The sequence below is a fragment of the Balaenoptera ricei genome, chromosome 6 (genome assembly GCF_028023285.1).
Source record: "Balaenoptera ricei isolate mBalRic1 chromosome 6, mBalRic1.hap2, whole genome shotgun sequence".
In the NCBI taxonomy this organism is placed as follows: Eukaryota; Metazoa; Chordata; class Mammalia; order Artiodactyla; family Balaenopteridae; genus Balaenoptera; species Balaenoptera ricei.
The window spans coordinates 97200527-97221934 of NC_082644.1; the positions used below are offsets into that span (position 1 = coordinate 97200527).

Sequence of the window (21408 nt, forward strand, 5' to 3'; positions counted from 1 at the left end):
AAAAGATTCTGACCAGCTGGCAGAAGAGGAAACGAATTAGCCAGAGGGAATCAGTTTAGTCATAACAATTACATTTCTCAACAGAAAAGGTAAAACACAGGGATGGGTACAGTAGACACACATTGTCTGTCTACCCTGCATCCTCCCCTGGTCATGTGGTCCTAACGCAACTGTGAATAGTGATGCCACCCTACCCTCAACTCAAGAGTGGTCATGCAGCCCAGGCTGACCAATGAATATGCTCATCCTCTGGTCATGGTGAACGGTTCAAAGATGGGCATGTGATATAAGCAGAGCGATGATTAGTGAAGTAGAAATAGAAAGCATATAACATATTTAAAGAGATTTAAGGATCTATACCCAGGCCACAAAAAAGGAGGGAAAGGAAGACAAAAGCAGAAAATAAAATAGAAGTAATACCAGTTACCACATGATTTCTGTAGCATGTAATAGAATGTGACATGCAATAGTGCAATTTTCTTTACTAGTCCAGCAAGGCAAATCTAAGTGGAGTCCTCCCCAAGACTTTTCTGCCAGAGTAATCAGAATACCTCTTTTTCATTGGGGTTGATAACCTGGCATCTAAAATCAGCATCATCCCTGAATTTCCAAATCATCTGAGCCAATAAATTTCCTATTTTGCCTGAGTTGACTTGTTCAGATTTCTGTTTTCCAACAAGAAGTTTTCGACCAATATACTAGCTCACTCTCAAATCTGTTACAACTCCTTCTTCTGGGTCTATTTATGTGAGAGGCTTCGTGTGCGGAAGGACGAAGGCCAGTCGACACCTCTAGACACGGGTCCCTTCACCAGGTCCCATGGAGAGTGTAATGGAAAGAAAAAGGAATGCAGGGCAAGTGCAAGTCTCACTTCAGATTCCAGAAAGTGCATTCGTTCCCCTCACATTTCTTAAATATGATTCCAGAACCCGTAGGCGAAGGATATTTAAGTGATTTACAGTGTGTAAGCTATAATCCTTTTTCCTTTGTTGCATGGGAAATGAAAAGTTGATTCCTATGTACAATCATTTAAACAAAACAGATTCTGGACCAAGTGTCAGCTGTTATCAGCCAACACAATGCTTTTTTAAACAGTCCCTCCTAAAACTCGTCCATTAGGGCCAATTGATCAATCAGGATGTGAGTTGGAAGCAAGGCTGTGATGAATAAAGACTAACTGTAGCCCAATTAAAGCCTTTCTGAGGGACTTTGTAATGTGGGGTTTCAAAGGAACAAAAAAAGGAGCTGAACTGAGACTCTGACCCAAAGGTGCTTAGGTTCCCTGGAGAAGGGGAGGGACATCAAACCACGAGAAGAATGGCCACCTTTTGTGGAGCTGCTTCTCCATGCTAGGCACGCTGCCTGCTTTATCCCACTTGATCCTCACAACTATTTTATAAAAGAGGCATTTTTAATCCATGGATATTCACATGGAGAAACAGAGGCTCACAGAAATCAAGGTTTGCCCAAGGTTGTATAATTGGTCCATGGAGGATCTAGGAGTCAAGCTCAGTTCAAGCTTGTCCAAGGCCTGTGCTCTTCCCAAAAGCCTGTATTTTTTTCCACAGCATTATGTGGCCATTTATAGCTGTGTTAATTAACAGTTTTGCATTTAAGGCATTCCTTCAAGAATTAAACTTCTAGTTAAGACCTCTGAAGGAATCAAATCACACCCACAGTTATTATAGTACTGCTTGGTCTTCTTTTCTAGAAGGATGCTCTTCTAGAGGAATTGTTTACTGCCTTGAAATGCTCTCTTATAAAATCTCAGTTCAAAGGCTGTGTGTGTCCCAGTAAAAAAAAAAAAAGCTTTTAAATCTTTTGCCAACGGCTTAAATAGTGCATTATTGTCACTAACGAGTCATATCCTAATCTATGGTAAATCACATGATATACTCAATTTGTTTTATAGCTAGTGCCCTAATTATATGTATCCTTAACTGAACTGTTTATACAATTGTGATGGAATCAATTCTATTAATTTTGCAGTACCCATAGATTTCCCCTCTTACCCAGTCTGCCAAAGAGATCCTATAATTAATTATCTGCTCAGTTTTCCTCCTTAGGAGACATGAGAAAATGAAAATATTCCTCTAATTATTTTGTGTTTATTTGTGCCTCTATAAATCCAGCCCTTCTCCAAAACTGAAGCACCTGGGACGCAGCTTCTATAGCGCTGCACGACAACACCTGTGAAAAGCTAGCAGTACACCAGGTACAGAATCACACATGCCTGGCAGCATGTCAAGGTGGGATGATTCCTGGAGCCTGACCATCCCTTATGTGTTCTTCGCAGCATTATCAGGGGGATTACACGAAATAATATACATGAACATCCCTTCTTAACTACAAAACACTGTGCAAATGTGAGCTGTCCTAACCAGGTGGTGTGTGCAATGGAGATTACCTTTTGCCAGGGGGTAAGCATTTCAGTTTATATAACACTTTTCATTCCAGGGGCCCCAAACCCTTGTGAATATTATCCTAAGAAATATCACTTGAAATAAAATGCACATAAATAAACAGAGTCTAACAAACGGAGGCACCAATTATGATGACAATGATGAAGGTCTTAAAAAAGATCGTCAATATTTTGACAAGTCAACTCTCAAGGATGCTGCCACTGTAATCACAACACCTTCTGAGGGGAAAAAATCAATTCTCAACATTAAAGTTTCCCATCAGTGTTGACTGTTTGGGTGAGGGGGGAGGACGAGGGGAACAGAAGTGGGAAAACATTTTAAAAGGTGAATTTTATTTCCCATAGCAGTATACATCAGAAAACTGAAATATAACTCCGCGACTCTTTCAAGAGTTTCTTTTTGTTTTCCGATGGTAAAGGGGGAAAAAATAACCTGTCATTATCAGAATGATCAAATGCAGGGAGAAAAGAGGCAGAGGTAAGGAAAGCACCAATTACAGTGCTGCCAATCTGTGCGCATTGGGCTCCTTCCAAACAACAGTGCAAATGGATCTGAGGATGTGGGGAGGGGACGGTGCGGGTAGAGAAGAGAGAGCTGCCAAAATACAAGACGGGAGGTGTAGAGAAATTGCCCCCTGGCGCTCTGGCCGCAGTTTAATCAGCCAGAGCCCCTACATTCCCATGCACCGATTCCACTGTGTGTGTTCACTTGCGGATTTGGCTTCTGCCTCAGTCTCTTTGTTTGGGTAGCTAGGCATGAAAAAGAATCATCCGCAACCAGAGCTCCACTTAATTCCCAATTCCTCTCTGGAAACTATCTGTTGGCATCGTGTAATGTTCTGTGTAAAAGGCCAGGCTTTGGCAGGTTCGAAGAGAAATTTCAGACCTTCCATCAGGATCCTCATGGATAAAGCTAAGTCAATTCTTGGAAATTGACAGAAGAATCTGCACCTCTGGAATAATGTGTTGCCCCAGCATCTCACTCTTCTTGCCAGTGACAAACAGGAACCCCTGACAAATTTTCCTCCCTCTCTTAGCATATGCAATGATGGCACAGCTGTTTTCTCACTATAAAAAGACAGTTACTCCTCTCTCACTCCAGACTACAGCAAAAGTTCAACTTACACTAGTGATTGAACTACCATGTGTCATATGAAGAAATACAAAAGAAATTCACCAGGAGATGCTCTAAGATTTCTAATCATTTTATCCACGTCCCAGTACCTAAATTTGAGCATGATGTTCACAAGTTTTTGAATGAGCAAAAAACAAGAAATCTGGATAGATATTGCATTACCTGCTGTTTTCAGAAATCTTCATGCAGGGTAATTTTAATCCCTGCCTTTTGTCCCCATGGGTCAGGGAAGCCACTTTGTCATATTATAACTGCTTTGATTTGTATCAAGTACCTATTGGGTTCAAGATACATTCAAGAGTGCTCTGAGAGACGTAAGAAAAACTGGGAGAGGGCTTCCCTGGTGGAGCAGTGGTTGAGAGTCCGCCTGCCTAGTGCAGGGTACACGGGTTCGAGCCCTGGTCTGGGAGGATCCCACATGCCGCGGAGCAACTGGGCCCGTGAGCCACAACTGCTGAGCCTGCGCGTCTGGAGCCTGTGCTCCGCAACAGGAGAGGCCGCGACGGTGAGAGGCCCGCGCACCGCGATGAAGAGTGGCCCCCGCTTGCCGCAACTGGAGAGAGCCCTCGTGCAGAAACGAAGACCCAACACAGCCAAAAATAAATAAGTAAAATTAAAAAAAAAAAAAAAAAAAAAAAAAAAGAAAAACTGGGAGAAAGAATAAGTGAATAGACTTCCAGTAAACATGAAAGATTATACACACAAATTTGCCTTTCCCTTCCCAAACCCCTCTAAAATGACTGTAAAAATTAAAAGAAAAAGAAAACATGAACCTACAAAAACAAAGAAAAGAGAAAAGGGGATGACAGCAGATTACAGACAGCCACAATATTTTGGAAATGGAAACCCAAGGAGGGAAAGGAAAGGAGGTACGGGAGGAGGAGTTAACCAGAAACATACCAGTTCATGCCTCGGAATCCCCAGAAAGTCTCAGGATTTGAGGATGCCAGGTGCCTCCCAAGGAAGAAATGCTGAGTGGGTTTGAAAGCAGGACAACTGACCGCAAGTTTTGTAAGGGAGTGAGCAATCCCTCCAACCCCTCACCAGCCCTTTGTGGCCAGGCAGCCACAATCCCCGCCCCAGTGGAACCTCAGCGCTATCCCCCGGACGTGTCATGTGGAGGTGTCTGGACTTGGGAGCAGCAGACACAGCTGACAACAGAGGGAGGCACCACAACTAAATAAGGAGACTGTGTGATAAACCACACAATAAACAGACAGTCCGACCAAATCCACCCCCTTCTTCATGGTAGTTCTCAGAAATATTGCCATTCAAGCTTCAGACTGCAGACAAGAGGGGAGTTCCCTGGTGGCCTAGTGGCTGGGATTCCGGGCTTTCACTGACGTGGCCCAGGTTCAATCCCTGGTCAGGGAACTGAGATCCCACAAGCCACGCAGCACGGCCAAAAATAAAATAAAATTTAAAAAATAGAACTACCAATAACCAAAAGGACCTACTGTATAACACAGGGAACTATACTCAATATGTAAAAAAAAAACTGCAGATAGGAGAGAGAAAACTAGTCACAAAGAAGTAGGGATAAGAATGGCATCGTCTTCTCAATAGCAACACTAGCAGCTTGACCCTGGTTGACTCTCCTTCAGTCCCACCCCACATCACTCCACATGCTTGGTTCTGCAGCTGTGACTTCATACAGAGGCTCCCACAAAATATTAGTGTTTCTCTCTGTTAAGTGCTTGGTATGGCGTATCCACCCAGCCCCCTCTTACCAAAGAAATGGCCTTGGTTCTCAACCTACAGAGATAATGAGGAACTGCCTTAGCAAAGGGAAGAACCAGCATGGATTGTTTCCCTGGTCTCTCTGTTCTTTGGATAGTACTTTACTCTCAGTTCCCTGTCCTCCTCTTGTGATTATAACCTAAAGTGCAACGATGGCAGCCAATCCCAAATATATTCCTGATTCCTGCAATGTAGCCAAAGACTGATTTCATCACCCTTTCCTTTTTTGCTGGTGATTGGAGGAACAAATGGATCATGGGCCTGATCTGATGAATAAATAAATGGCCTGGTGACATCTGGAGTGGCAGTCTTCCAGATCTGCAATTGGCATAAAACACACATAATGAACCTGGGGTGGAGACATTGGGTTTAGGGACCATAGATTTGATATTACCTCACCATCCGAACATCAGCCTAGATTTCCCTTTCTTGGCTGCGTTCAGGGGCTAAATGCCAGCTCCTCATCAACTATGCAGTGGAGACAAGAAGATGATGCTTGGAAAGTCCACCATAGTTTATGAAGCCTGCAGCAGCCAATTTGCTTGACAGAGACTAATCCTGCTGTTACAAGTGTCCTTTTAATTAAAAAGAAAGAAAGAAAAAAGAAAAGGAAAGAAAAAAAGAATAATCTCATCATTAGGTGACTGATGGAGAAGATGATTGTTTCTGCTTTCAGCAAACCAATGGAAGAGAAAGTCAACCCACATGGTCTGAAAAGGAAAATGAGAACCTCACTCGTATACTAGGAAGAATTTAAGAAAGACAATTTCCAGGCACTTGAATGGATACAACTCTATTGTGCCTCTGGTTCCTGGATTTTGTGTTTGAGCTTGGTCTCTCTGCCTTTCGAACTTTCCACTGGTAAGGCCGGCCCCACCTCACTCATGAGGAGGAAATTTGCACATTTCCAGGTTCAGATGCTGAGTGAATCATGGAAGATAATGTTATTTGCAAAAGAGGAGAAGCAGCCATTGAAGCAAAGAAGATGATAAGTTTGCTTGGGGGCCTGGAGAGTTTGAGATACCTGCAGAACATTCAGGCTGAGGTTCCTGTGGACACTGAGAGTGTTACAAGGTAACTAGAAAACTAGGTCCTGAGCTCAGGTGATCAATTAAGTTCAGTTCAGTCGATTTGGAATTCATTTGATTAGAGGATAAAGTTAAAGCCACAATCTTGGATAAACTCATCAGGGGCTAAGGTGAAGAGTTTAAAGAAAAAAAAAAAAAAAAAAAAGAAGGTTATTTCAGTCCGGGTAGAGCTAGATTATGCTGTAGAACAAATAATCCCAAATTCTCAATGACTTAATACCTCAAAGGTTTATTTCTCATCCATTCTTTATGTCAAGAGTTGCCTAGGAATGCTATTCAGTGTCATCTCGCTCTGGGATTTGGACTGATGAACAACCACCCACCTGGAACCCTGCTGGTCTCTGTAGCAGGTGGAAAGATGGGTCTCATACTGGCAGTTAACTGTTGTAGCCCAGAAGTGACAGATATTGCTCCTGCTGATAATTCAAAGGCCAGAACTCATCACACAGCCCCACCCAACCACAAGGAAGGCAGTACTCGTCATCCAACCATGTGTCTGGAAAGAGAGGAGTGCTGACATCAGGAGCCACATTAATGACTACCCCAAGGCCCAGGACAGACTTTGCATAAACATGTCACTACAGAGATGCAAGAACTAAGAGTCGGCACAGAAAAAAGACAGGGGAAGAACAATTAGGCCTAGGAGGAGGACCAAGAAAGCAAGGGTCATAGATGACCAGGAGGAGGGAAAGAGAGTGAAGAAAGGAGCAAGTCATCAATGCAGAAGTTTCTAATAGAAGGGTACACCATGTACAGTAAGGCAGAGGGATTTAACACAGCCAACGGGCTATCTCACAAGAGACACTTCAGGATGGCACTCATTTCCTTGATGATTTTCTCAGTCACAACTTCTGTCCCTCAGCCTAACCCTAACCCCACAACTAATCTTAATTATAATGATGCATACATAAGGCTGCCTCAGCCTGTGGCCACCAAACATTCTAAATGTCTAATCCCAAACTCCTTGCTCTGATTTCATTCTTATGAAGCAAACTTCTGCTTATGATTTGGCTTTCCTTGAAGGTCTATCTTCAGTAAGAGAGAGTGTTAGTTATTGTATATTAGAGCATTTGGGACCACGTGACAACTCCACTGCTCATTTGGGTAAATTTAAAAGACAGCATTCTGACTCATCAGTGGGATGAACATGGTATATATGAATCTCTCCCTAGATGGTTCCACCCTTGATATGCAGGTAAATGTATGATATGTAGGCAAACATAAGGCCTATAAGCCTTATGTGTAATACCTGACTTTTTTCTACAATGAGCATTTAGCAGGAAAAATCCAATAAAAATAAACTTCACGTTGGAGAGAGACAGAGGAAGGAGTACGAAGAATTCAATAGAGGGAAAAACTGGGTAAAAGGAATTAGGAAGTAAAGGAAATGGGGAAAAGAGAGACCCTGAGAGGAGATCACAATTTCAGCAACCTAAAGACTTTGGTGGCCTTTTAATTTTTGCTGAATTTAAAACAGGACTACAATTGTTTGCAGACTATGAAATCTACAATTTGGCAAAGTTTAAGTTAAGGTTATTGATGGTGGGATGAAGTATCAAAACTGAACACATGTCAGAAGCCAAATATATATCATGTTTTTCTATTTCTAGAAATAAGCAAGCTGGGAATTATTAAATAAATTATAATAGAACCAGATTGTATATTTTAATATTATATATAACATGCATTATTATATAATAAATTATAACAGATTATAATATGATGGAATACAATTTGGTCACCAAAATTAGATTGTTAGATAGTATTAAATAGCACAGGAAAAAAGATGGCCTCAATAGAACGTTCAGTGGGAAAACCGCAGGGTTTTGAAATATGTGTGCATTACTATACCCAGTTTGAAAAACAGAAAAGGCTAGAAGATCTCCAGAATGGGTGGGGAAGTAGTGCTGTGATTATGGCTGATTTTTATTTTAGTCTTAATATTTTCCTGTGATTTTCAAATTTTCTATAATGAACTTAAAATTCCTTTAGATAATATAAACGACTTGTACAGAGAAGCATGCTTCCATTAGCAACTCAGTTTTTCAATTATTTTGTTAGTTATATTGGAATTAAAAACTCATTAGATACATTAAATGTAACATATTTAAATGCTGAGGATATATATGTTCCCAACTGCTTTTAAAATGAAATTGTAATTAGATGGAATAAGAGAATTGAGACTAGAAAAGCTCTCTGAGGGTAATGGCAAAGGCGTGAAATGTCCTATTTCAGATATTAAAAATACCATACAAATGGTAATCTTGTGAACATATTTTGCAGAATGCAATACATATAAATTAAAACTTGACTTTAGATTGTCTCATAAGTTTTAGTATGAACAGAAAAAGTTTTCTAAATTTAAATTAAGCTAAAGGTTTATTTTTACAATATATGAAAATGAGATGATAAGCAAACCAGTACTGAAAATAAGATTATGGAGAAAAGAGTCTACCTGCCTAAGAGCACATACGATTGTCAAATAGTGGAACCATCCTTTACATACTTACAATATATGTGTTAATTAACAATTAATACTCTAAGTACAGTTCTAAGCTCCATTTGGCGATGCAGAAGAAATGAAGAGTTTCCTCCCTTCTGATGAATTCTGCTCTTTCTGCAAAGACTGAGGCAAGATCATCTGAGAGTAAGGGGGCAGTGTGAAGCTCAGGGATCAAGGAAGGTAGAGAGGCTCAAGGTAACTTTGCAGAGAATAGGACGGTGTGTCCACCAGAAAAAATGCTATATTGCCATGGCTTGAAGGTCTCAGCCTAGCTTCGGATTGAGATTATTTCAATGATATAATTGAATGATCTCACTGAGCAAGATGGACTCCTAGGGTGCAAAGAGAAAACAGTTTTATTCTTCTCCCCCAACTGCCCATTTGAATCCTCTTTTTTGAGCCAGCTCTTCCTTACCTTTCAGATGAAATATTAGGAAGGTCTTCTAACTCTCTGATCATCTCAGATAATAAAATGTCCTCTGGTCACTTCATCCCCAAATCACAGCTTCAGTTTATAAATTAATATGCCCAGAACTATTGCAACAAAACTCCAAACTTCACTGCTAGCTTGGATATGCTTTAGAACAAAGGGCCTGCATTGGGGAATGAGGTTTCACCTCTATTTCCCCATTAGTGTTACTTCTCCCGACCCCTCTCCGATCTCCCACTGCCTGGCTACCAAAAGGTCTTCCAAGATGGGAGCAGAGACAGCAGGAAGGTAAGGGGAAGGAAGGCCTTATTTGACTGACACAAATATAAGTTGGTGTAGCTTCCCTCTGGTTCTGGCTGCTGTTTTAAGCTGGCACTTGTTCTCTCATTCGAGTATCTGTGGCCTCCCCAGACACCCTCCTGCTGGACCCTTCCAGTTGGAATTCCTTTGTCTCAGGCAGTGCCTCTCCTCTAACCAGCCACCTACAATCCCTCTCTGCTTGTCTACTTAGTAGAACCTCCAACCCCTTTTTGCTGAGGACATCTCATTGACTGCAGGAAGTCCTTTGGGTCAGAATTCCTTTTAAACAACCCAGACTCACATTCCTTCTGTGGGTTTCACATTTGGTCCCTGGAAAAATGCAGCTTTGGCCTGGCATAGACCAGAATGTGGTTATTTCCTAAATGCAGCCCTCGGCTGTACTGACACAGTTCATTTCAGTCAGCCCCTCATTAAAGACTTTCTTCCCTAGGTATGAATCTAATGCCTGTCTGTGTCCCCCAAGCTTCAAAAGATACCTATCGAAGATGCCTGTGAAGCTCCCACATGGCTAAGGTGTGGGGAGGGAGGGAGTGTCAGATAGGAAGAACTCACAGCTCAAGGTAAGTGAAAGATAAAACTCATAAAACCTGTTTCCACCCACTTTCTTCACAAGTCATGTATAGGTGGGCCAAATGATTTGCCTTGGAATATGATAGTATTTGGCATCCTTGGTCTTCGGGCCTCAGTGAAAACTGGAACAGAGGATTCTATTTCACTTTTATATTCCCTCTGTGTAATTTTTTCACTACTGCTCAGCCTCCCAGCTGAAGAGAAACAAGATGGTTGGGATCACATTATGTCAAAGAGAAATGATGAAAAATAGAGCAGCAAGGGGATTTGGGTTCTGGTAAGAGTGACTGAATTGATGCAGCATGGAACCAAAGCTGGATAAGGAAGGAAGCAAAGGAGGTCAGGGGACCAAATGGTTCAGGAGGTTGAAGAATGAAGAAGGAATGGCTGAGTAAACATTCTGGAAAGAGACTTTTAGCAGTTGATTGACTAAAGGGAATGGAGATGAGAGCAGCTGAACAGTCTTCGGGGCTTGGAGCCTTGTGGACTGGTCAGTGATTATGGAATCATTGGCAGGGTTGGAGTGTTGGAGAGGAGAGCGGGTTTTCAGACCAGAATGATGAACTCTGCTTTGTTGAACAAGCTGAACTTGAGAGGTTAGTGAGACATCCAGGTAATGTGACTGGAGGGTTGGAGCTCAGAAGAACAGCGTGGTCCATGACGTGCCTTTCAAAGTCAGGACCAGAGATAATTTTCAATGATGTCTCCAAAGGAGAAAGTAGAAAGACTGAATGCAGAGATCAAGGACCACTTGGGAAATGCATCTTGTTTGAAGGAAGGGGCATAAAAAGAGACTGTTAGGGCTTCCCTGGTGGCGCAGTGGTTGAGAATCTGCCTGCCAATGCAGGGGACACGGGTTCGAGCCCTGGTCTGGGAGGATCCCACGTGCCGCGGAGCAGCTGGGCCCGTGAGCCACAACTACTGAGCCTGCGCGTCTGGAGCCTGTGCTCTGCAACAAGAGAGGCCGCGATAGTGAGGGGCCCGCGCACTGCGATGAAGAGTGGCCCCCGCTTGCCACAACTAGAGAAAGCCCTCGCGCAGAGACGAGGACCCAACACAGCCAAAAATAAAAATAAATACATAAATAAATAAAATTAAAAAAAAAAAAAAAAAAGAAAGACTGTTAACAGAGAAGAAATAAAGCTCTCTGCCATCCCAGAGAAAGAGCTGCATCTGGGAGTCAGGCTAATCTGTTCTGAAGAGTGCTTCATCCAAGAATACCTTTTCTTCCGCTTCCTTTCTAATCACCTTTATTGCCTGATTATGCAGCTAAATCTCCTCCTACCTCTATGCTTAGTTTCCACATCCATAAAATGAAGTTAGTAACAGTTTCTGCCTCTGGGGCTGTGGTGAAGATATAGTGAAACAAAGGGTGACATGCCTGGCATAGAGTATAAACCCAGCAAATGTGAGCTATGATTATTGTTATCATTTTTTTTCATATTTGTCTCTGCTTAATCAATAATTACTCCTTTACAGGATGAGTATATCGAACTTATTTCCAGAGGGCTTGTCTTTTTTTGCCTCTCAATTAGCTCTCCCTCTAATGCAAACGGCACTGGGAAAGAGAGAATAACTCAAATGTCCCACTCCTGATGCCCTGGCATGGTTAAGATAAATATGTTGCCATAATGATACTGGTTTGATTTTCAAATCTAATGTTCAGAAATGTTCACTATTTCCTCTTAGGGACTATGCCTAAAGTTTAGACACATTGTCCCCAACTGGATGATGATGGCTGAAGTATGACATTTATTTACTGTATTAGTTTTCTATTGCTGTGTAACAAATTACAACAAACTTGGTGGCTTAAAACACCACTTCTGTCTTAGTTCACAGTTCTATGGGGCTGAAATCAGGGCACTGCGTGGGTAGGTTCTCTGCTCAGGGTCTCACAAGGCTAAAATCCAAGTGTCAGCTGCAGTCCTCATCTGGGGCTCAGAGTCCTCTTACAAGCTCACTAGTGTTTGGTAGAATTCAGTTCTTTGTGGCTGCAGGACTGAGGTCCCTGTTTTCTTGCTAGTTTGTTGTCGGGGATCTGTCTCAGCTTCCAGAGGCTGCTCCTTTCCACTGGCAGTTCACTACATAGCTGTATGTATTCTTCCAGGCCAGCAGGAATGTTTCTCTCCGACGTTTTCCTTTGCTACCAGTTGGAGAAAACTCTGCTCCTAACAGACTCGCCTGATTAGAGCAGGCCCATCCAAGAGAGTTTCCCTTCTGCCATATAACATACCCTAACCACTAGACTGATGTCTCATCATTTTCATATGCTCCGCGCACACTCAAAGAGGAACGGATGATACAAAGGCAAGGGTCACTGGGGGGTGGCCTTAGAATTCTGCCTCCCACGCTCACTTATGGAACAGCAACTATGTTTCATGCACTGCCCAAAGCACCGTGGGTACACGATCGATCAGATGCTGCCTTTCAGTTGCTCATCCTCTACCCAACACTGTCCAACACAGGAGGCCCTGCCACATGTGGCTATGGAGCACGCAAACATGGCTAATCCAAATTGTGGTGTGCTGTAAATGAAGCATGCACACTGGATTTCAAAGGACTGGTACCCCCCAACAACCTGTGAAATATCTATTAATATTCATGTATTAAATACATAGCAAATTGATAATATTCAGGATACACTGGTTTCAAAAAATATATTATTAAAACGAATTCTACCTGTTCCTTTTTACTTTTTTGAAGTGTCTACAGTTGAGCCTTGAACAACGCAGGTTCGAAGTGGGTGGGTCCATGTATACACGGATCTTTTTCAGTAGTAAGTAAAACAGTATTATATGATCTGTGGTTGGTTGAATCCACAGATGCCAAGGAACCTTGAAAAGGGAGGGCTGACTATGAGTTATACACAGATTAACCCCCTGTGGTCAAGGGTCTACTGCTTAAGAAAACTTAAAATCACAAATGTAGCTGGACAGTACTGGTCTAGACCAAGAAAAAGACAAGCACTTCCATGCGTACCAGGTGCCAACAGAGAAGCCAATGATGTTTTGGGCACACGAGGAGGAGTGGTCAGTTCAGCTGGGGAAGAGAGAGCAAATAGGAAAGGCTTCCATTGGTTGGCTTCCCATTCACAGTACACAAGGTAGAGCACACTACCTAGAGTCCTTTTCCAATAGATAGCAATTTATATAAAACTGCAAAGCAATTACTAGTGACTTTTTAATTTTAGAAGGCACACTTCAGAGCAAGATTTTAAAACAAATGCAAATGCCCAAATACAAGTGAACACTTTCCTGACCTTTAACTGTTCTCCATCCAGCTGGACTTTCCTCTTTTTCTTGGACCCCAGGAGACAGAGCCAAATCTCTCTTTGAGCTATTTTGTAGGGTCAAAACTTCAAGGCTGTCATCACGGAGAGTGGAGAGTGGCCTGTCTTCCAAAGTCCTCGCCGGCAGTGATTCTCTGGCTTTTAATCTCTCCAATAGAGGGCGGCTATTACCAGCTTAATTAGAGAGCAGTTAATTACCCTCTTGGCCCTCGCAATTAGTTCAAAGAGCTGTCTTTGGCTTCCTTGACTTATGGCAAATCAGAAAAAGAAATGCTGAAATGTGATTTATAAAATTTTGTCTATAATGATCTTTATTCCCATTGGGAGATTCCCTGTCAATTATCTTTTTAGACTATATTCCACTTCCTATAAAGACCCCTGTAAATAATGTGTACTCAGACAAATGCTTTTATATGCAAATAGTTAATACCCTTTAAGCACATGTTATATATCAGATGTTGTGCTCAGCACTTAAATCATCTCATTTAATCTTTAGAACTCAAAAAGGTAACAATAATAGTATGATACTAACAATTATTGAGTGCTTGCTAGGTGCCAGGTACTTTTCTAATCTCTTTTTATTTGTGATGAAGTTAATTTAAGGATTAAATGAGATAAAATATGGGAAGTGCTAAGAATAGTGCCTGATGCCAGGAGAAGTGCTCAACAAGTGTTAACTAATATTTAATCCTCACAAAGGTCTTGTGTCATCAATATTATTGTTACTATTTCTATTGCAAAATAAAGGTAAGTAAAGTGAGGCTTAGAGGGCTGAAATTCCTTGCCCTATATCAGTGTGTACCAGAATCACCCGGAGGGCTTGTTAAAACGGATTGCTGCCCCCGCTCCCCACCCCGCCCTTGAGTTTCTGATTCAGTGGGTCTGGGGTGGGAGCCGGGAATGTGCATTTCTAGCCAGTTTCCAGCGAGGCCCATGACTGATGCTCAGGGATCACACAGCTCTGATCACACAGCTCATAAAGACTTTGCCTCTGCTGCCCATGCTCTTCACTACTCAACACTCCCTCCTTCCACCTTATGTTAACGAAGCTTAAAGTGTCTAAAAATCAAGCTAATGTCAGAACTCAGGCAGCTTTAAACAAATTATAAGAGTTTTAAAGGACAGTACAAAATGATTGACTCATACTACATACTGGGAAATCCTGAACCAAATAGGGCATCACTTCTTCTAAGGACCATGCTACTCACAAATGCTCATTAGTAAGGGCCTTTTGCTCACTCCCAGCCACCACATATGCCAGCAAAGATGAGTACTGTCTTGTCTAAATATGCATGTAGAGGGGCCCTTTCCATGCAAATTGTGGCTCGTTCTTAAAGGGGAGGGATACACACCATCTTCATGATAAGGGTTTTCTCCAGAGTGGAAAGGAGGGCTACGGGACTGAGAGAAATTCGCAAAGGTTTTAATTAGAATACCAATGTTTTTGTTCTTTAAAAAAATGTGAAACAATTCTGGCAAAATGTTGAGATTTGTTAAAGCTCATTGATGAGTACACAGGTGTTTATTATGTTATTCTCTAAATTTTTCGGAATCTTTGGACTATTTTTTAAATATATATATTTAAAAGACCCTACGCCTACTAGTTCATAGGGAAATCTCATAATGGAAAAACAGACACGGACCCAGTTCCCGTAGGAGTCACTGTGCAGTGAAGGAAGGTGACCCTGAATCGAACAATCATAGACAGTTATAGAGTTTCAAACCGCAGTCTGTTTTACAAAACTAAGGTTTAGAGTACAAGGAAAGCTTTCAACTCTGGTACCTGACCTAGACTTGGAGTCAGGGAATGCAGAAGTTCACCTATGAGCAGAAGGTCTTGAAAGTGTTGACCAGGAGCAAGTGGGTTGGGGCACAGAGAACACTGTAGAAAGGCCAAGTGTTGGGAAGGAGCAAGGAGTTTTCAAAGGAATGAAAGCATGTCTGTGGGTCTGAAGAGCTGGGAGCAAGTAAAAGGATGGCATAAGATGAAGCTTAAGAAGCAGGCAAGGGGCAGGTCATGCAGAACCATATTTAGGATTCTGGACATGGTCAGTGCCCTAGCAGAATGTAATGTGCCTTCATGGTCACGTGGAAATAGGTTGAAGCTATAAATAAAGTCTGTCAAGTCAAGTTAAAGCCTTGACTACTAAGCATCTACAGTTTAACAAGTGGTATACAGGCAAACTGGCTTTCCAAATTAAAAAAAAAAAAAATTCTTGGTTGAAGTGTTTGCCTATGTCTGTGGTATAAATACTCCCACCATGTCTGATTTCAAGTCACCCACGTGATGTTACAGAAGAGATGTGTAGCCAGAGCTGATACAAGCTGGCTTCTGTTCACCACCGTATTGTAACTTAGTTCTAGACACATTCTAAATGGAAATGATATTGTGTACTTTCGTATTAGTGAGAAACAACAGTTGTTGAGAGCAGATAGAATAGAATGCATTTTTTTCACAGAGAATATAAGATGTTCTCTTATTTCCTGAAACAAGTCACCACGGTGAATTTTAGGTTTTGTCACTTAATGGAATCAAATCAGAACCATGATTTCAATCTAACCTTGAGTTTATAAGCTTCGTTCATCCTTTGTTTCCTCATGCATAAAATGTGGAATCCCTTGAAGGGATAAAATCTTTATTATTTTATGAAATGAGGTCTTTTATAACCAAGATCTAAGTTATGCCCATTAAGGGTTATAGCTTTCTAGTTTCATTGTCAGGGTGTGGGGACACAAAAAATCAACCATCTGCTGCTTGCTAGTGGTTTCTGACTCATAAATCAAAATTTCCCTCTTCTCTGTATGTCAGAGAATCACCACTGAGGTTGGTTAAGTGATTTGACTTGGCATTTTCAGCACTTAGTCCTTAGCCTACTATGAGGAGGCATCTAATAGGTCAAATATCCATATAACTAATGCAAGCAGTCTTTATGTCCAAAATTTATTCCACCAGGACTTGGGATTAATTCTATAATTAAAATGTTAGACACCTGATTTCCTACAGCTACTCTTGGTGATATCCCACTGTGTATGAGGGCCTCTGGAATCCCTGACTTTCTAAAGAAGTTTAAAAGAAAAAAAAAATCAGTATTATCTCATGAATCCCAATTTGGTACACCATAGGTATTTATAAACCAGATTATACAGAAGGTAGAATTTCCTGATTGTGAAGTTTTGTTCTGTTTTGTTTCTTTTCAAAAGTGGTCTCCTTAACAAAGGGTATAAGACAGAATCTTCCAGCATCATTGGCAAGGGGCTACGATAATTTCCCTTGTAAAATATTCCTGTATGATTCATTTATTTCATGAAATAAAAGTGAATGGTGACACACACTTGCATGGAATATAGTTTGAAATCTCTCCAAGGACTGTTATTACTTTAAAAACATTCCATTACAATAATTTATCGTGAAATCTTATTCATTCAAGCTTGCTTCAGGGGCTGTACTTGGAGCCCCAAAGAGCCAGGCAGGGGCACATGGCCACGTATTGGCCATATTACTCTGAGAAACTTTCTAAATTTTTATTATAGACATGCACTTTCATACATATCCCAAATGAGGGAAAACAGTAGACTGAATCACCAGGTACCCACCACCTACTTCAACAGTTATCGATTCATGGCTGATCTGGTTTTATCTTCACCCCCACCCCCTTTTCATTCATCCAACCCCACACTGAATTCCTGAGAGCTTTCAAAGGAAGTTGCGGAATTTTAGCCTGTGGCAATAACAACTGCTCACATTCCTTCCTGGAAACTAGACTTTCTTGTAACCTTACAGTTTCAGCACAGCCATCAAAGAAGGAATGAACACATTTTCCAAGGCATTCTATTTACATGCTCTGGGTTTTTCATCAATCATGTAAAACATAGTGACATTTTCAGTTCAAATTAAAGTGACTCATCAAGCCAGAGGGATGGGTCATTGAGGACATACGACACCTTCCAGTTTAACCTGCTCTTTGACTATGAACACCTGTGTAGTCATCTTGCCATATATCTCTCCCTGACCCTTCTGTAATGAGACCCTGTTTACATAATCCTGAGCCTTACCAGTACAGTAAGAAATGATTTCAAAATTTACTGCAGAAAACGTCAATTTTTGGAAAGTATAAATTTATATCAAATTCAACAGCAGGTCCATACTTTTACTTTAGAAGTAAAGCAAGTCACTGGGAAAAGCAATGGGAGAGAGAGAGTTTGATTCTTTCAACTAGAAATTTTTCTTAAAGAAACAATCAAGCAGTTCTTCAAAAATGTATGTGTTAGGGTGTTGATTGCAGTAGATTGAATATACAAAAAATATTGGAAACAATTAATTATCCAACAATAGAGGATTGTGGAAATAAACTCTGGAACATCCACACAGTGGAATATTACGAAGCCTTGAAGAATAATGGGGAAATGTTTGTGATATAGTAAGTAAAAGAGAAATGTTATCTTTAATAAATAAAGTGTTAAAAAATAGATGGAAGAACCTATAGATTAAAAGAAACTTAAGAGAAATATTAACCAGTTGCAGTGTATTGTATTGCCCTTGTAAGTCTAAGCATGCATACCTGTGGGCATAGAACTGAGGAAATCTGAACAATGACCAGTTATTGAAGGATACTACGGGTTTTTTTATAACTATTTTTTAAATGTAATAGTGGTATTTTTTTTAAGTTCTATGTTTAGAGATGAAATGCTATGCTGATGGGGTATAAGGCTATAAATGAAACAAGTTAACAAAATTTGAGGGTTCATTACACTCTCTACATCTGCACATGTTTAAAATTATGCACTGTAAAAACGTGTTTAAGTTTGAAAACAGTATACACTCTGTGACTCTATTAATTTTAGCTATCTTTTTTCTCATTCTATATGAAACGTGATAATCTTTAAACACTTTTTATAATAAGTTATTTAACAACTTGAACGAATGAGACAGGAACGAATTGGGGCAGGCACAACCGTTAAAAGAATGACACAGCCGTTGAGAAAAATGGGATACGACAAAGACTGGTAAAAACCGACCAGGCCCAAGATGGCAGAAGATTCGACCTCCAGGAGACCTTGAGCCTGAGCATCTGCTCATTGTAACACATCAGCTAAATGACACACCCACAGGCACCGTGGCAGCTCTGAGGCTGACCATAAAAGGCCAAAAAGTGGGCGGTGGCCTTATTTCTGAAGTCCCCACCCCTTCCCCAAAATAGTTAGAATACTCCTCCCACTCCTTAGCATATGAAATTACCCAGCCCATAAAAACTAACAACTCCATACTCCGGAGCTGCTCTCACTTTCTGATACGGCTGGCCGGCATTATACCTGTGGAATATGTATCTCTCTAATAAACCTGCTTTCACTTTACTTTGGCTTGCTCTTGAATTCTTTCCCATGCGAGACCAAGGACCCTCACTTGGTGGCCTGTCCCAGGAACTCGCCCGAGACTTGGGACATGACCATTCTCTTGCTCCCCCTTCTCCTGCAACACTAATTTATGATAGACGTTAATCACCAAAATTTGCCGTTTTCTCGTTTTTGCTAGTAAACCACTGTGTTCATAAACTGTTAAAAATAGCAATGTAAGATGAAGTCACATATTGTCTCAAACAAAATTTGGTGATCTTCTATTGACCTAAGGCCCATACACCAGTTATGAAGTGACTTTTATCCTGTGGCCTGGGAGCAATTTATGCCTGAAACATGCAAAGAGACAAGCACAACTCTTTTGAAATCCTTGGCTTTCAAGTTTCAATACGAAGCTAGACTTTCATAAACAAAACAAGTAAGCAAACTGAATCTCCTAACAGGTGAGTGTAGAGAAACAAACAAAAACTTATTTTATATAAATGATTTGGATAGTCTATAACATTTTAGGGACAATTCTGCCCAAACTGATAAGAAAAGGCAATTTTTCCAGGTACCAATTTTGTTTTTGCTTTGTTAAGGTGGCAGGATTTATCTTATGTAGGAAAAACTAAGTCACCAAGACATTGAACTTCCAAGCTCCTGAAAGAGGCATTTAAGCCTGAAATGGGCTTTCCAGAAAGTGACTGTAAGCATACAAAATGGAAAAAGGAAAAATCACATATAAAGTACTTACCATATCAGAGCCCCTGTGGATAGTTGTGTGGCGCTTTGTAACTTGATTCTGCTTAAAAACTCAACCACAGACCCTGTGTGCAGGAAAGAGAACAGTCCGGAAACTGGATTTTTTGTGATCCTGCTTGAGTCCTCCAAGGCTCCAAATTGTTTAACTGACTAGAAAATTCTGCTTCACTTCTAGTATTGGTCTCTCCTCCCTGGCCCTGTCAACTACAGGCCCTGAGCCCCGTTTGGGGTAATTAAGTTCTGTCCCACTCACGCTCCTGAGCCCAAGTTCATCCTCTGTCCTGGGTGAGTCTCCACCCCCCACCAGAGAGTGGGGTCTGGAATGGGCCTTGCTGCCCTGTCGCCAGATGGGTACAGGCAGCAGGAGGCTTCTCCCCTCACTCCTTTTCCCATGGCACCTCAGGACTTCTGTTTTGCTTTCCTGATTGCTCCCCTGGTCAATACCCAGAAAGAAGCCCCGAGTCTCAGCGTTCTGCCCCCAGATGTGGCCCTTATCCTTCTTCCTCTAGTAACTGCAGGCTGAGGTCTGGCTCCCTATATGAGGGACCACCTGGAAGCACACTGCCCCCTGGTGGATGCCGTCCTTCCTGCCTGGAGATCCCTGCAGCCAGCCCACCACCCCTCACTCCGGGTGGCGTACCCAAATATCTCCTTAAGTGGGGATTAAACTGTAATTTGCCACGCCTGTAAAAAACATAATTAGAACTGTGGGATGTTCCTCGGCGGTGTGCCAGCTGATACATTTTTAGGCTTTCTACAAGTTGTACTGTTAAACACTGTCATTATTAAAATTTAAATTGTATAAACTTAAAATTAACTTACATTAAAAACAACGGCCATAAATACTCAAAACTCATCCCTTCTTAATAATCTTACTAAATTTTACTATTTTCTATGCTCGTGAGTTGTTTACATCTATTGGTATCTGGATGGTGGAAATTACTCCACTTGTCAAATCATAGTTGAATTGCAACCATAGGTTGGCTATGGATACAAGAGTTCAGCAAAAAATCAATGAAGACATTCAGTGCGAATCAACTGGCTATATGGAATTTAAAATAAAGAGCATTGTATACTTTATTATTATTTATAAATGGTGTGCTGCACACCCTTTACAGCAGTAAAATTTATAAATTGACATAATTTTTTTCTAGAGAGCTAATTGTTAAACATTTTGAAGCACACTACAGTGTCCCTTCCTCCCACTCCAGGGCCAGTTGTAGAGTCTCATTAATTCTCCTAGTTCTGCAAACACCCCATTACTGACCTTGAGAGCTGGTTGGAGGGTGGCAAGCTCATACTCCCACCCCTACCCTCACCCTCACCACCCCCATGAATCCTGTCCAAGTGGAGGGACATCATTAGCATACCACACCTGGCCTCTTCTGCTTCCTGACACATTCGTTCCCTGCGGAAGGTGAACTGACTTCCCTGGTTGGTGAGTTTAGAAGGAAAAAGAAATCATGCATGGCCTAGCTCCTGCTTCTGTTCCTTTTCTTAGAAGCCACCCACAGGGGGCATCTCTCTCCATATGGGGAAGTCTGCCATATTCTGGTATTGCCTGAGGCTGATGAGCAAGTTGGTCAAATTCTGGAGTTTGGTATTAAGAACGCCACTTGCTCAAAGATAGAAGCTATGCTCTGTAAAGCAGCATTGATCATAATGAGGGCCATATATTGGCCTCCATCTGCTAACTCCTTTGTCTTATTTCTCACTGGTTTAAAAACTGAATGGGGAAAAGGAGTGCTATTTATTGGGTCCCTCAGAAACTCCCAAAGGCTCCTCTTCCATCAGCCTTTGCTCCTGAGGTCACA

The 21408-nt window shown here is 41.4% G+C and overlaps 1 long non-coding RNA gene across 1 annotated transcript in view; it reads right to left on the reverse strand.

Annotated features, from left to right (window-relative positions):
* LOC132367245 (uncharacterized) overlaps nt 1-21408 on the reverse strand; it is a 234060-nt gene that overhangs the window by 185030 nt on the left and 27622 nt on the right. The window contains exon 3 of the long non-coding RNA XR_009503742.1: nt 19587-19659. This is a non-coding gene — a long non-coding RNA (uncharacterized LOC132367245). The remainder of the gene's footprint in view (nt 1-19586; nt 19660-21408) is intronic.